We start from the raw sequence: 12,815 nt of genomic DNA on the forward strand, positions 1-12,815 counted from the left end.
AAGGGGTGATAGTAAGTGGCAGTGGATGATAAAAAGGAAGACAAGACAAAGTCTGTTCAAAGAAGAAATAGTAGATTGTAAAGAAGAACTTGACTTTGGCAGAGACGGCATAGAATACAGGAGTCCACAGACTAGAGAAATCCAGTTCCAGTCTTTGGCTTCACCCTGAAGAACTTCTCTGAACCAGGCTGCCCTTCCAATGACCAAAGAGAAGAGCTCCGTTTCCCCAGCGCATCAAAAGATCATATGATGCATGCATTACTCTGAGACATACCATGCTCGAATGAGAGACGGGACATTACCTTCCATATAATGCTTCCGTGCGCTGACAAAAATAACCCCACAAGTAAGCACTTATATTGGTGGCATTACCTCTGGGGGAAAGGCTCTGGAGCAGTATTTAAAGGCTGTACTTGGAGCAGTGACAAGGGTAGGAGGGCTACAGCTGGTCATTTATTCAACTAGGACTCAAAAGATGGAGGTTCTTGTTTTGGCTGTGTAGGTTATCACAAAGGGGGTGCGAGTATATCATTTCGGGCCCACTCAGCTTGAAATTTCTGTGTTCTGCTTATCAAATATATGCTAGACATTGAATCTTTAAAAAGAAGGTAGAAAATTGGATTTGTTCCCAGTCCTTCCAGATGAATGATATGAAGTATAAATGTAACAAATTAGCATTTCCTATTGGAAGGATTGCTCATTTGCACATTCCAAGAGGCAGTATACAAATGCGAATAGTATTATCTAGTAAAATTTGGCATCAACAGGGACTGAATATTATAAACTCCCCAAATGTCTTTCTTTTTTTTTAACTTCTGTGAAGATTTCAGTTGGCTAATGCCTGTTTTATTCTTAGTTGATAATTTCAACATACTTAAACTGCCTCATTCTCTTTTTCCTCTCATATTGCATGAAGACATGATTTTATCTGTATTCAGGGGCTTCCCTAAAGAATAAGTATGGATTAATGAATTCTTAACAACTATTGAGTCATTTGTTATTCATTCATTTATTTATTTGTTCACGTGTTTCCCCAAACATTTATAGAGTACCTTCAGTGGGGAAAGAAGCACTGTTTTAGCTTGCGTGACCAAACTGATGTGGTTTCTATTTACAAGGAGGTTTTTTTTTTGGTCATTTGTGACACATACACACATACAGACACACATAATTTATAAATAAGTATCTTTCAATGTAGAAAAACCACAAGTACCATCAGAGTAATACAGAGAAATTGCTGTTGGAATGTTTGAAAAGGAAGAAATGACTTTGGAATGGAAAGACCTGGGAAAACTTCAATAAAGAGGTGACACTGAATTGGACCCTGGAGAATATGCAGTATGTGTTGTAGACATGCAGGGTCTGGAGCAAAGGGGAGTCCCGATGACGAGGGGGCTCGTGGCCAAAAGCACAGCATGAGACATGGAAGAGAATGAACAAGGATTCTAGGGGAGAGTGTCTTGGCTCTGTGTGAGATAGAAACATGGGACATGAAGTCACACAGCTTAGGTGAGAGCCAGCCTGTTAAACCGTGAGTTTGGGCTGTAGGTAATGCTTGGAGGAGAGTCACTAAAAGGCTTTAAAAGTGGGGAGTGACATTGTCAGCAGTGTACTTGAGGAAAATTAAACTGACTGTTGAGTATGGGATGGATGGGAGAGCAGAAAGCAAGTGCTCTTTATTGAAATGACAGCCTTCAACTTTTAGAAGTAGGCGTTTAAAAAATTGTCCAAACACTCATGCACGGTAAAAATCAGCCTTAAATCTTTTTTAGACAATCCATTTTAATTAAATGAAAGGAAGGCAAAATTACTTCTGCAGTTAGTCTTTCCCCACATTTCCTACACTATAGCACAGGCAGGGGCTGTAGTCAGAAATCAATTCAAAAGCAGACAATAAGGAGCTGGTAAGATGGAGGAGGGAAGTAATTACTAGATAGCTGGCTGCTTTAATTAAACCTTGAGAATATTTGAATAGAAAGAAAAATGCTGCACTTGACTGGATGGGATGGAATGTGTGTGGTCACATTAGTGCAATGAACTGGTGTCAGGAGGGATTTATGAAGTTACGATAGACGTACGCCCCTCGTCTTGCTTTGAGTAACCCCTTTACCAGACCCCAAAGGGTGAAGAAGCATATTTCTCATGGCCACGTGAAGTTCCATGTTAATACTTCTCTACTTGTCCAAAGCAATTCACCCTTTAATTTAATGTTCTGCTTTTGAGATAGTCTTCCAGATAAAGATTGAATCTACCTTTAACTATGTCCACTTATGTATCATTTTCCAGTCAGAAGAAAAAAAGAATAAGATTCTTGGTGTCAGTTTTAGAATAATACTGACTCAGGAGGAAAATGATGTTTTCACAAATGTTAACAATACAAAAATGCAAGCTGAATGCCTGTCTCATTTCAACATCCTTTTGAATCTCAACTCCCCAGTTCTGTCCAGGATAGCTAGATGGTGGTACAGATTTGGTAAGTAGGACATTTAGATGAAGTATCAACATCCCCAAAGTGTTCTGAAATGTTTTATTATTGGTTTTGATTTCTAATATATTTTGGACTTTTCAAAAAGTCCACAGCTCGCTATATTCTTCTGATGTAGAATAATTTTAAGCTGATATTTATCTTCCAAAACGGTGTTAAAGTCATGATTGGGACACTGTTTGGTCCCAGACTATGTTTATGAGGGTAAGCAAGAACCCAGGGTTCTAACAGGTTTTACCCCTAATAATCACAATAGCTTCTGCCTCTAGAGAAGAGAAAAAAAAAATGAACTATGTACTACACTAGCCACTTTCTTTAGGTTATATCATGTAATCCTGTGATAACCACCTAGAGTTGGTATTATTATCCCCATTCTACGGAAGATGGTGGTGAAGCCTTTTGAGGTTAAAGAGATTCCACAGGCCACATATTCATATTGAACTTGTATCAAAAGTCCCCGAAGTCCCTATTCTTTTTCCTTTGTCATGTTGCTACATTATGGCATCTAAAAGGAAGCGGTCGGTTAAAAGAGAAAAATTTCTCAAAAATGGATGGGAGGAAAAAAAAAAAGAAATTAGAAGCATATGTTAGACGGTGTTCCAATGCTTTAGAGTGTTACAGTGGACATTAATGAAAAAGGCAGTAGTAGAATAGTAGTTAACATGTGTTGACCGCTGACAACATACTATGTATTGGTGACAGACTTGATTATCTCATGTTATCCTTTAACAATGACCTTATACATTAGGTGCCATTATCCACCTTGTACAGAGAACACTGAGTGAAAGGGATGCTTAAACACCTTGTTCATGGTTGTCTCACGTTTCCTAAATAAGGACACCAAAGCTCACATTCAGGTATTTTGTGTCTAGAGCCCACACTCTAATCTTTTGTGATCCATATTGTGGATAAGCTGTTATTTAAGTGGTTGTTAATGGCTTAGTGTCGACAGGGCATGGGCTAATTTTAGAGAGAGCTCACTTTGGGGCAAAGATTTAACATCTTTGGTGCCAGAGAATATACTCATCAAGATTGCAAATGGCGGCACCCAAGTGGGGCATGGGGTGGCCAACTTAGTGACTGAGACAAATGAGATGCAGCCAAGAGATTCCGCACCACTAAATGGCAACGGAGCTTGAAAAAGTTAGCTTCCAAATGTAAAGAACCATCAGCGATAAAGAGCATCACCTATGAAAAAAGATCAAAGGATTTTTACTGAATGGCAAGTTTTATTTGAGCCACACTGTCAATCCCGTGAGGGCAGGGAATTCAGTTATCTGTGCACCCCTTTATCTGTGAGGCCTAACGTAGCTTTGAACGCATGGTAAGGGCTCCGTAAATATGTACTGAGTGAATGAATGAAGAGTAGAATATGGATTTTTAAGCACCTATTGGGTCTTTAAGGCTGCATCGATCGAGGTAGAACGTCTAGGACAAAAGATATGTTTGTTCTGTTATACTCCGCCATGCTCAGACAGCTGGTTCACCGTGTTAGTATCGAGATTTCATTTGCACGATAGCCATTGAGACCCAGTGTTAAGAGTAATTGGAGTGGTGAATAGAATAATATGGTACAAGGGAGAGAAGGGACTGACACTCCAGTGACTTCTGTGTGTCAAGTGCTTTCTGAATCCTATCTCAGTTTTCAGAGCGACGAAGATGACTCAATGGTTATTACCTTTATCTTACTCTCACGCAAGTGAATACACCTGCCCAGGATCACCCCGTTGTTGAACCACAGTCCGTCAAACTGAAAGGCCCAAGGTCCTCCTAGGTATTAAGTATCCCCTTATTGATATAAAAAACTAAAGATGTACAACCTGTAGAACAACAACTGCTAATGAAGGGCAGACAAACTAAACCACAGCCCTTTTTGGGGCTGAAATTCTACACTACTACAGCATTTTGAGGCTTCTCAAATATTAAAAGGACTATAAAGTATACTAGGAGCGGTTATTCTGTGTGGTCTGGGAGAAGAGGGGAGGAATAAATGCCAGTGGGTACAGATTACAGTTCATCAGCAAAACTTTCTAATGATGAGACCTATTTAGCGATGAGGGCACAGAGTTGGAAGGAAATGAATTCCCTGTCATCAAAGGCATTTAGACAAAGGCTGAGCTGCCACCACGTTACGTGGTAATACTGCGCAGTTCAGTGCCAGGCATTTACATTTAAATTAATTAAAATGAGGTAAAATTAAAATAAAATCTTATTCCTCAGTTGTATTACCCACATTTCAAGTGCTCATTAATCACATGTGACTATTGTCTACCAATTAGTACAGCACAGAACTTTTCCATCATCAGAGAAAGTTCTGTTGGACAGCACTTCTGTAGAGTTGGTACATGAGATTATTGAACTCTAGCTCCTTTTCAGTTTGAAATTGTCTTTCTGGGAACAATTCCCATCAATCATTTCTGACTGAATTAGCAGTAGTTTTGTAGTGTCTACACTGGCATTGATTTTTCATGTCTCTTATTAAGATATACCCCAGCATATGTACCGATTTCAGTTAATTTTGTATGTTCATTGATCAACTGTGGATACGATTTTTGACCTATTTGGAGTCACTGCTGACCAAATAGGTATCCCTGGCATAGCAGGTCAGGGTGCCCAATTGGACGGTACCTCATGTTCCCAAAGAGGTTCCTTGCAGTGCTGTTTTTCTGTCTTCACTCTCATTTCTGTACCTCTTTGCAAATGGGTCATTCCCAAAGGAAAACTAATTTGATAGCAGATTGTTGGAGATTAATTACTTATGATATGCCAATGCCACTTCATAAATGTCAGTGCAAAAGAACCCCCTAGAGAGAGAATTTTCAGATTCAACTGGAAATTAATCGTAATTAGTATAATAGGTTAATTCATTGTAATTATTTTTAAGCCTTTTGGCAATGACTTGATTCCCTGAGATCCACATTGCTTGAAGTGTCATAGAGAATGCTTGATGAGAAAGAATGTTCTGGTACTAAACCTTAACCCTCTGGAAAAAAATCCTTCTTGTCCTTCCTTGTGGCTGAGCTTCTCCAGAACTATATTATGGTGGCATTTGATTTCTAGAGAACAAAGGAATCCCTACAAGGTGATGCATAAACATGCACAGCCAGATAGACTGTGCTCATTGGAGAAAGGGAAAACAAAAGGCCTTTGATTGTGCCTCTTTTTCTTTGGAAGTATGTCTCATTGCAGACTAACAGAAAGCCTTTGCTCTTGGAATAAAATGTAATAGAACTGAAAATGGAAGAATCTGGGCCTTTTTCCCTTTCCTAATTATTTCCACTTGACTCACTTAATCTTGGATGATTATTCAGTCATATCTGAAATGAGAAAATGATGGGAGTAGAATTTCCGTCTCTTGTTTCGAGAGCTTATAAACATTAACAGAATAGTCTTGAACAAAAAACAAATAAAAATCACAATTGATGGTGCCTTGTTTTTATGTATTAAGAAAAATCCCTGCATTGTTACGGAAGCAGCTCAAATTTCCAAATGCAGGAAACTTGTCAAGCCTTGATAGGTGATTTCATTATTAACGTTGAAAAACTCATTTGGAACAAATATTTCATAATGGGAGATTGTACAGAAGCTAAGGAGCCAATTTGTGTACTTGCACCTGGATAGAAATTAAACCCTAAAATGGATCATTGAAGATCAGGATCATTAACACTCAAAGATGCACAGATTAGTTTCTGAGACTCAGAGATGTCTCATTTCTTCCTACTATGTCCATGAACCCTACTGCAGGTTTATGGATAGACGAGTGCATGCAATCCTAATATTAGATTGGTGCAAAAGTAATTGCGGTTTAAAAGGTTAAAAATAATTGCAAAAACCGCAGTTACTTTTGCACCAACCTAATACTTGCTGAGAGCTAGATCAGGACTCAGTATGCAGAAAAAACTTCCTGACAGTTGGAACTATCTGAAATTGAAGCTGACTGCCAAGATGAAGAAGTAAGTTGCCCGTTACTGTAGGGAATCAAGCAAAGTCTGGGAGCCACTTACTGGGGTTGCAGTTAGGGAAGTTGTGCATAAGATAGAGGTTTGGCCCCAGTGATATCTGAGGCCCCTTCGAATGCTTATTATTCTTGTAAAATATAGGTCTGAGTTTAATTTAGCCTCCACAATTATGTTTTCAGCATTATCCATAATATTCCAGAACACCCCACTTTCATTAAGCATCTAGTTACTGTCCCCATGGCACGTGGGCCCCTCAGGTACTGAAGAGAAGGGAGCAGTGTGTGTTTGGACATCCTGTGAGTGCTGCTGATTGGCTCTCTGCATTCCTGAACCAAATCAGGAATTTGGGGATGTTTACTAAGTTTGGTACTCTTGGAAGCAGACTGTGAAGCAAGAATTCAGGTGTGTGTGATCTATTGAAGTGCTCCCAGGAGAATGCAATAGAGGAATGAGGGAAGGGGAAGAAGCTAGGCAGGAGTGACCCCCCTGGGAGCACTGGAGCTCTAAGTTAAACCTCAGAGTTTGTCACACTTCAAGGCAAAGAAGCTCTGGTTCGTCACTCGCTCCTCTTGTGTGTGTGCGTGTGCGTGTGTGTGCGTGTGTGTGTGTGTGTGGGTGGGTGGGTGTTGAGGTCAGGGGGCTGCTAGCTGTTGGCTGTAAAGTACACAGAAGCTGGGAGAGGGGCACACCAGAGCTGGAGAAGAGGGTAGCACGGAATCACAGTGCATTCTAATAGGATCTGTATCAGTCAGGCTTTTCCAGAGAAACAGAACCAGTTGAGGAGAAAGGGAAGAAGGCAGAGAAATTGATTTCAAGGAAGGGGATTGAGTCTACACAATAGTAATGAGATACACTAGCACCTTTTTCAGAGAACCTGAGGAGCCTTTGCTCTTTCCCCCACTAGACCAAGATCAACTGATAGGCTTATGGCTGAAATATATTTTTTAACAAGTCCTCAGAGGAAGGGGAAGTGTGTGAGTGTGTACGGTGTGGTGGAGGAAAGGAGAATACTGAGGTGGATTATTCCTTGAGCTGGTATAATATAACTTCAAGGAGCCTGACTTGGGATTCTGACATACTCGAACTAGCTGTGTCTTTCTTGCTTTTCGTCTCTAAAATGGAAATCACAACAGTGTGCGCCTCATAGGGTTGTTGGTAGACCCACAGTAGTGAGCACACTAGAGGGATTTCGTATGTATTTGTTGTGCCGCCTTTAAAAGTGTATCACGGTGACTGTGCCTGCTGAGCCCCTTCCTGGGGGAACTCACGTGCACCGTGCTCTTTCCTTCCGGACCTGAAATGCTCCTCTTATGGCAGCGGGTCTCAAAGTGCATTCTCACAGATCTGTATCAGTCATGCTTTTCCAGAGAAACAGAACCAGTGGGAGGGACACTGGAGGAAGAGCGAGAGGGAGAAATCAATTGATTTCCAGGAAAGGAATTGGCTTACATGGTGGTGGGGGTCAGCAAGTCAGAAATCTGTAGGGCTGGGAACTCTGGCCGGACCGGGCGCTGCAGTGTAGAGGAGGAATTTCTTCTTTTTCAGGGAAACCTTCGTGTTTTGCTCTTGAGACCTTTCACTGATTGGATGAGAACCTCCCAGATTGTTGATGATAATCATTAAAGTCAAATGGCTGTAGAGGTTAACCCCCCTCTGTAGAATTCTTTGAGGGCAACACCTAGTGTTTGATTGAATAATTGGGTGCTGTACCCAGGGTAGTTGACACAGGACTAACCATCAGTGTCGCCATACCTCGCAGCCTGTGTGGGCTCTCAGAGAAGGGGAAACAAAGCGCTTCTCCAGCTGTGGATAAGAACAGGGGATGAGATGGGTCTCCCAGGAAACACGTGGTGGGGACCTTACAAGAGTTCTCTGCAGCATTAAGGCTAAAAGCTAAAGTATTCATTGAGGGCTGCGGGGTCTTACGTGAGCAGGGTCTGCCCCCACCCCACCTCTCAGACCTCATTTCCTCCTCCTTTCTAGGTTCCCCCTCACCCTAGTCACACTGGTCTCCTTTGCAGTTCCCTCCTCTGGGACTCTTCTTCCCCTTGATATACATTTAGCTTATTTCCTCTACTGGTCAAGTATTCGCTTGAATATTTCTTCTCAACAAGGCCATAATTCTCTCCAGCATTCCGAATCCCACCTACCCTTCTTTTCTTGTTTCCATAGTACTTACCAGCGTCTATACAATTTACTTATTCAGTTAATGTGTTTACTATTTATTCCTTCCTCTGAACATTAACTCCTCAGTGAGGATCTTTGTTTTGGTTGCTGATATATTTTAGGTCCCTTGAACAATGCCTGGCATATGATTGAGACCCGAGAACTATTTGTTCAGTGAATGAATGAGTAGCATAGAGAAAGGCAATGCTACTCTGAAAACAAGAGGGTACGGTGAGGGGAGCTGAGTTGAACAACTCAGGGTGCCATTTACATAGATTACAAGCTGAATAATGGGCCCCGGTGTAGTCCGTCCGACACAGCAGCCCTTCAAACGAGACAAACTGATGATCAGTGAGTTCAAATTCCACTGCTTTCTATAAAGAGCAGTAAGGGATCTACAAAGGGCAAGTCTGGATTGGAATTGCTAAACTTTTTGATCCCTAGGAAAGAAAATATACATCCAATTTGTTTTTAAGACATAAATTCAGGTAACCGTTTATTATTATGAGATCTGAAGAGAGACTTACTTAAGAAATGGTTACCTGAGGTCCGTGTGTTAAACACAATTTGGTTTTTATAATTTTCTGTTTCCACAATTTGTTTCCTCTCCTCGTAACCAAAAAAAAAAAAAAAAAAAAAAAATCTAGCTGTCCTTGTCAGGATTCTTAGAGACCAGGTTCTGAAAGTATGGTTTCCAGACAACCAGCGTCACCATGACCCGAGAACTTGTCAGAAGTGCACCCCAGGCCCACAGAGTCCGCAGCTTTGGGTGGGGGGCCTGCAGGTGACCCTGGTGCATTGAGACCCTTAGTGCGAGACCGTCTCCCACTGAAAAATTTCCCTCTGTCTCTTTTATATTCCTAGAAGCTAAGAAGAAATATACATTATGTAATTTATTTTATTTAAATTGTGGGGTTTCTTATTCCAAATATAAAACTGTGTTTTATTGAAAAACATCCCTCCCAGGAGATTCTGCTCTGTTCCCTCCTGCCTTACCCAGTAGATAATTCCTGCAATAGAGAATATTTAAGAGTTTGAAGTGGTCTGGAAGGCCCTTTCCTGGTCTAATAATCCGCGACGGAGGGCAAGAGGGATACTATACTTACATATCCTTCCTGCGTTTCTACGCATATGGCCCTCCTTTGGAAATTTTGCATAAGGTCCTCAAGGCTTGTTCAATTTAAGAAGCACTTTCTAGAACCGTGCCTAATCTCAGAGAAAACCAAATTAACTCTCACCACAAAGTCGTATGGAATCACACTGTAGGAAAACATGAAAACTTGTTGAAGCTAAGGAAGAATTGCCTGCCTTTGACTCCAGGAGTAACCATGGCCGTGAAATTCCTTGGAAAGACCTCATTGGTACTGATAACTGTAAAACCCTAGAGTAGTTGGTAATAGAAAGCAGAGAGACATTCATGTCCACGCCTAGTGGAACATGTGGGCCCCAGATCACATTTTAACGATGGAAGACAAATTAAAAGTGATCACCAGAACTCATTCTAGGCCTTGATATTTTTTCCAGTTTTTCTTGCGCGGTATGTGTTAGGTTAGTACCAAAATAACAAACATACTTTCCAAAGACCCTGAGAGGGCTAAGCATTAACTCAGACAGTCTTGGTCAGAGATTCCAGTGTGGCAAAACTGCGGAAATTATAATATGATTATGTGTCATTCACTCCGTGTGTTAAATGTCGTTTTCATATTCTTGGATTAAGACCTGGACATATGTCTCTTTATGAAGCTTTTAGAGATCCAAGAAATATTGCTCTCTAAGTGATAATTTACTGATGTCGTGTGTGTGTGTGTGTGTGTGTGTGTGTGTGTGTGTGTGTGTTTCTTTCTGATCAGAGTGTGGATCAGAGTCCTTGGTGGTGGTGTGCTGGGAGTGTTAACAACCAGCTCTCCGTATAAAAATGCCCCAATTTGTAGCATTTGCCAATTTCCATGGTGTAAATATTCTTACCATGATCAATTTCAAGCTATCAGCCTGGCATCATTGCATGGAAAGTTTGGAAATGATACACATGATTGATGCTTTTGGATCGGTGCAAGCCACCTCCCATCCATCATTGGAATATAGAAAATTTGGAAAGCAGAGGAAAGGCTTTTTTTAAAAAGAAAAAAAGCAGAGGAAGTAAATTCATGAGATTGCTGCTAGGAACAAAAATCAGTTTTAATATTGAATTACATTTTCTTAGCAGTATTTTTTGCCTGTGTGTTTTTATATAATTATTATTTTGCACATATAATTTTGTGTTTTGCTCTTATCTTCTTGAGTATGATTTTAATGGTTGCATAATATTTTATCAAATTAATATAAGATCATTTATTAGCCCTAATTGTGAGCTATCATTGGAGCATTGGGTATAAATCTTCCTTCACATTTCTTCTGGCTATTTCCTTAAGACAGACCCTGTGATCAAATGGTTTAAATTGTGGGTCTTGAAAAAATATTGCCAGATGCCATCTAGAAAGTTTGTACCAATGTACACTCCTACCACCAGTGTTTAAGAATGCCTCTCTCCCCTTAATATCGAAAAGGGAAGGTGGTGACTAGATACTGTGGCATTAAGATACTTTAACAGAAGTGATTGTTCTTTTCAGATTTTAAAAGAAATACATGCTCATTACTATTTTAGGGGGAAAAAACCCAGAAAAGGTGTAAAGATGGAAATAAAATAATTCCACCAACCAGAGATAAGCATTTATAAGCTTTTTTGTGTTACCTAAGTTTTATCCTAACTTTATGAAATGTGTTATAAAACATGAAACTATGATCTGAACTTTATGTAATCAAGTATTTATATGTGCAAAAAAAAAAAAAAGGAATACCTCTCTCACTGTAACTTCACTACCATTATTTTTTAAAGCTTTCGATAATTGATAAATTTTAAAGAAAAGCTGTGACATTGCATTTCTTCGCAGGTCTGCTGAGCGATTTTATGTTTATTGTCATTTCTATTTCACCTTTTCAAAATTTTATGTTCATTTCCTATCAAGGACTGCATGGCGAAGCAATTCCTGCCCAGGGGATTCTGCTGTGTGCCTCCCCATGTCACCTGTTAGATAATTCCTGGACCAGGGAATGTTTAAGAGCCTTGAATGTTCTGGAAGGCCCTTTCTTGGTCATCTGATTGCGGGGGTGGGGTGGGGGACAGAGGGAGAGATGGACACTAGATTTGCACCCTCTCTGGAGTGGTGTCCATCTCTGGTTTCATCTTCTATTCCTCTTCTTTAGACCCCAGGCTGACACCACTCCAGCCTTCCTATTCCTCAGGTAATCCAGGCATACCACAAGGCAGGCAGGTTCTTCCCCCATATATCTGCAGGGCTCACTCCCTCACTTCTTTCAAGGCTTTTTACAAGTGCCATCTCCAAGAGGTTTTCCCTGATCCCCTCTCTAAAATTGCCATCCTTCACCCCTAACTCACTGTCTTCCTTCTCTGCATCACTCTTCTCCATAGCATTTTTGCCCATCTGGTACTGTATATATTTTATTTGTTCATCTGCTTCCCCTCTAGAATGTAAGTTCCATAAAACAGTATTCCTAGAGTCTAGAGGAGTGTCTGACACTCAATAAATATTTGTTGGATGAGTAAGTGTACGCTAGCCCTATATCTAAAGGTTTAGTTTTGTCTTGATAAAGACAATATCAATTTATAAGCTCCTTTTAAACACTGGAGATAATAACTATTTGCAATATCTGTAACAAATAGATTTCTAGATTTTTAAGGTGTTATGTTTTTATATAAGCAGAAGGTAAATATTTTTAGGTAACTAAATCTTGCATTGTGATTTTTTTCCATTTGAATTATACTTACAAAATTCGTTTTCATAAAGAGATCAGGTAACTTTTCATCTAGACTTTTTTGTAATGGTTTTATGACTTGATTTTGTTTTGTTATATGTAACTCTTTAATAAATAATTTGTTTTGTTTTGATAAAATAAAGATCTAAATTGGTTGGTTTGTTTCCTTGTAATCTAGTGTTGGGGATCTGTTTCTGCTAATGATACTAGCTTTTCTTTTAACCATGCTCCATAATATTTTAAAATTTAACTGGTGTATTTTCCTCTCTTGTAAAATCTGTAGCCGTCAAATATCAATGGACATTTCTTAATTATCTCTACGATATTTTCATAGTAGTATCTCTGTATTTTAAAAGCACTTTCCAATCTGGACTACATATACTAGAGTTTGTTTT

The 12,815-nt window shown here is 39.9% G+C and overlaps 1 protein-coding gene across 5 annotated transcripts in view; it reads left to right on the plus strand.

Moving 5' to 3' along the window:
- The window catches only part of GLIS3 (GLIS family zinc finger 3), a 425,390-nt gene that overhangs the window by 342,265 nt on the left and 70,310 nt on the right, over positions 1-12,815 (plus strand). The gene's annotated exons all lie outside the window — the stretch shown is intronic.

Source organism: Rhinolophus ferrumequinum, chromosome 12, assembly GCF_004115265.2.
Source record: "Rhinolophus ferrumequinum isolate MPI-CBG mRhiFer1 chromosome 12, mRhiFer1_v1.p, whole genome shotgun sequence".
Classification (NCBI taxonomy): Eukaryota; Metazoa; Chordata; class Mammalia; order Chiroptera; family Rhinolophidae; genus Rhinolophus; species Rhinolophus ferrumequinum.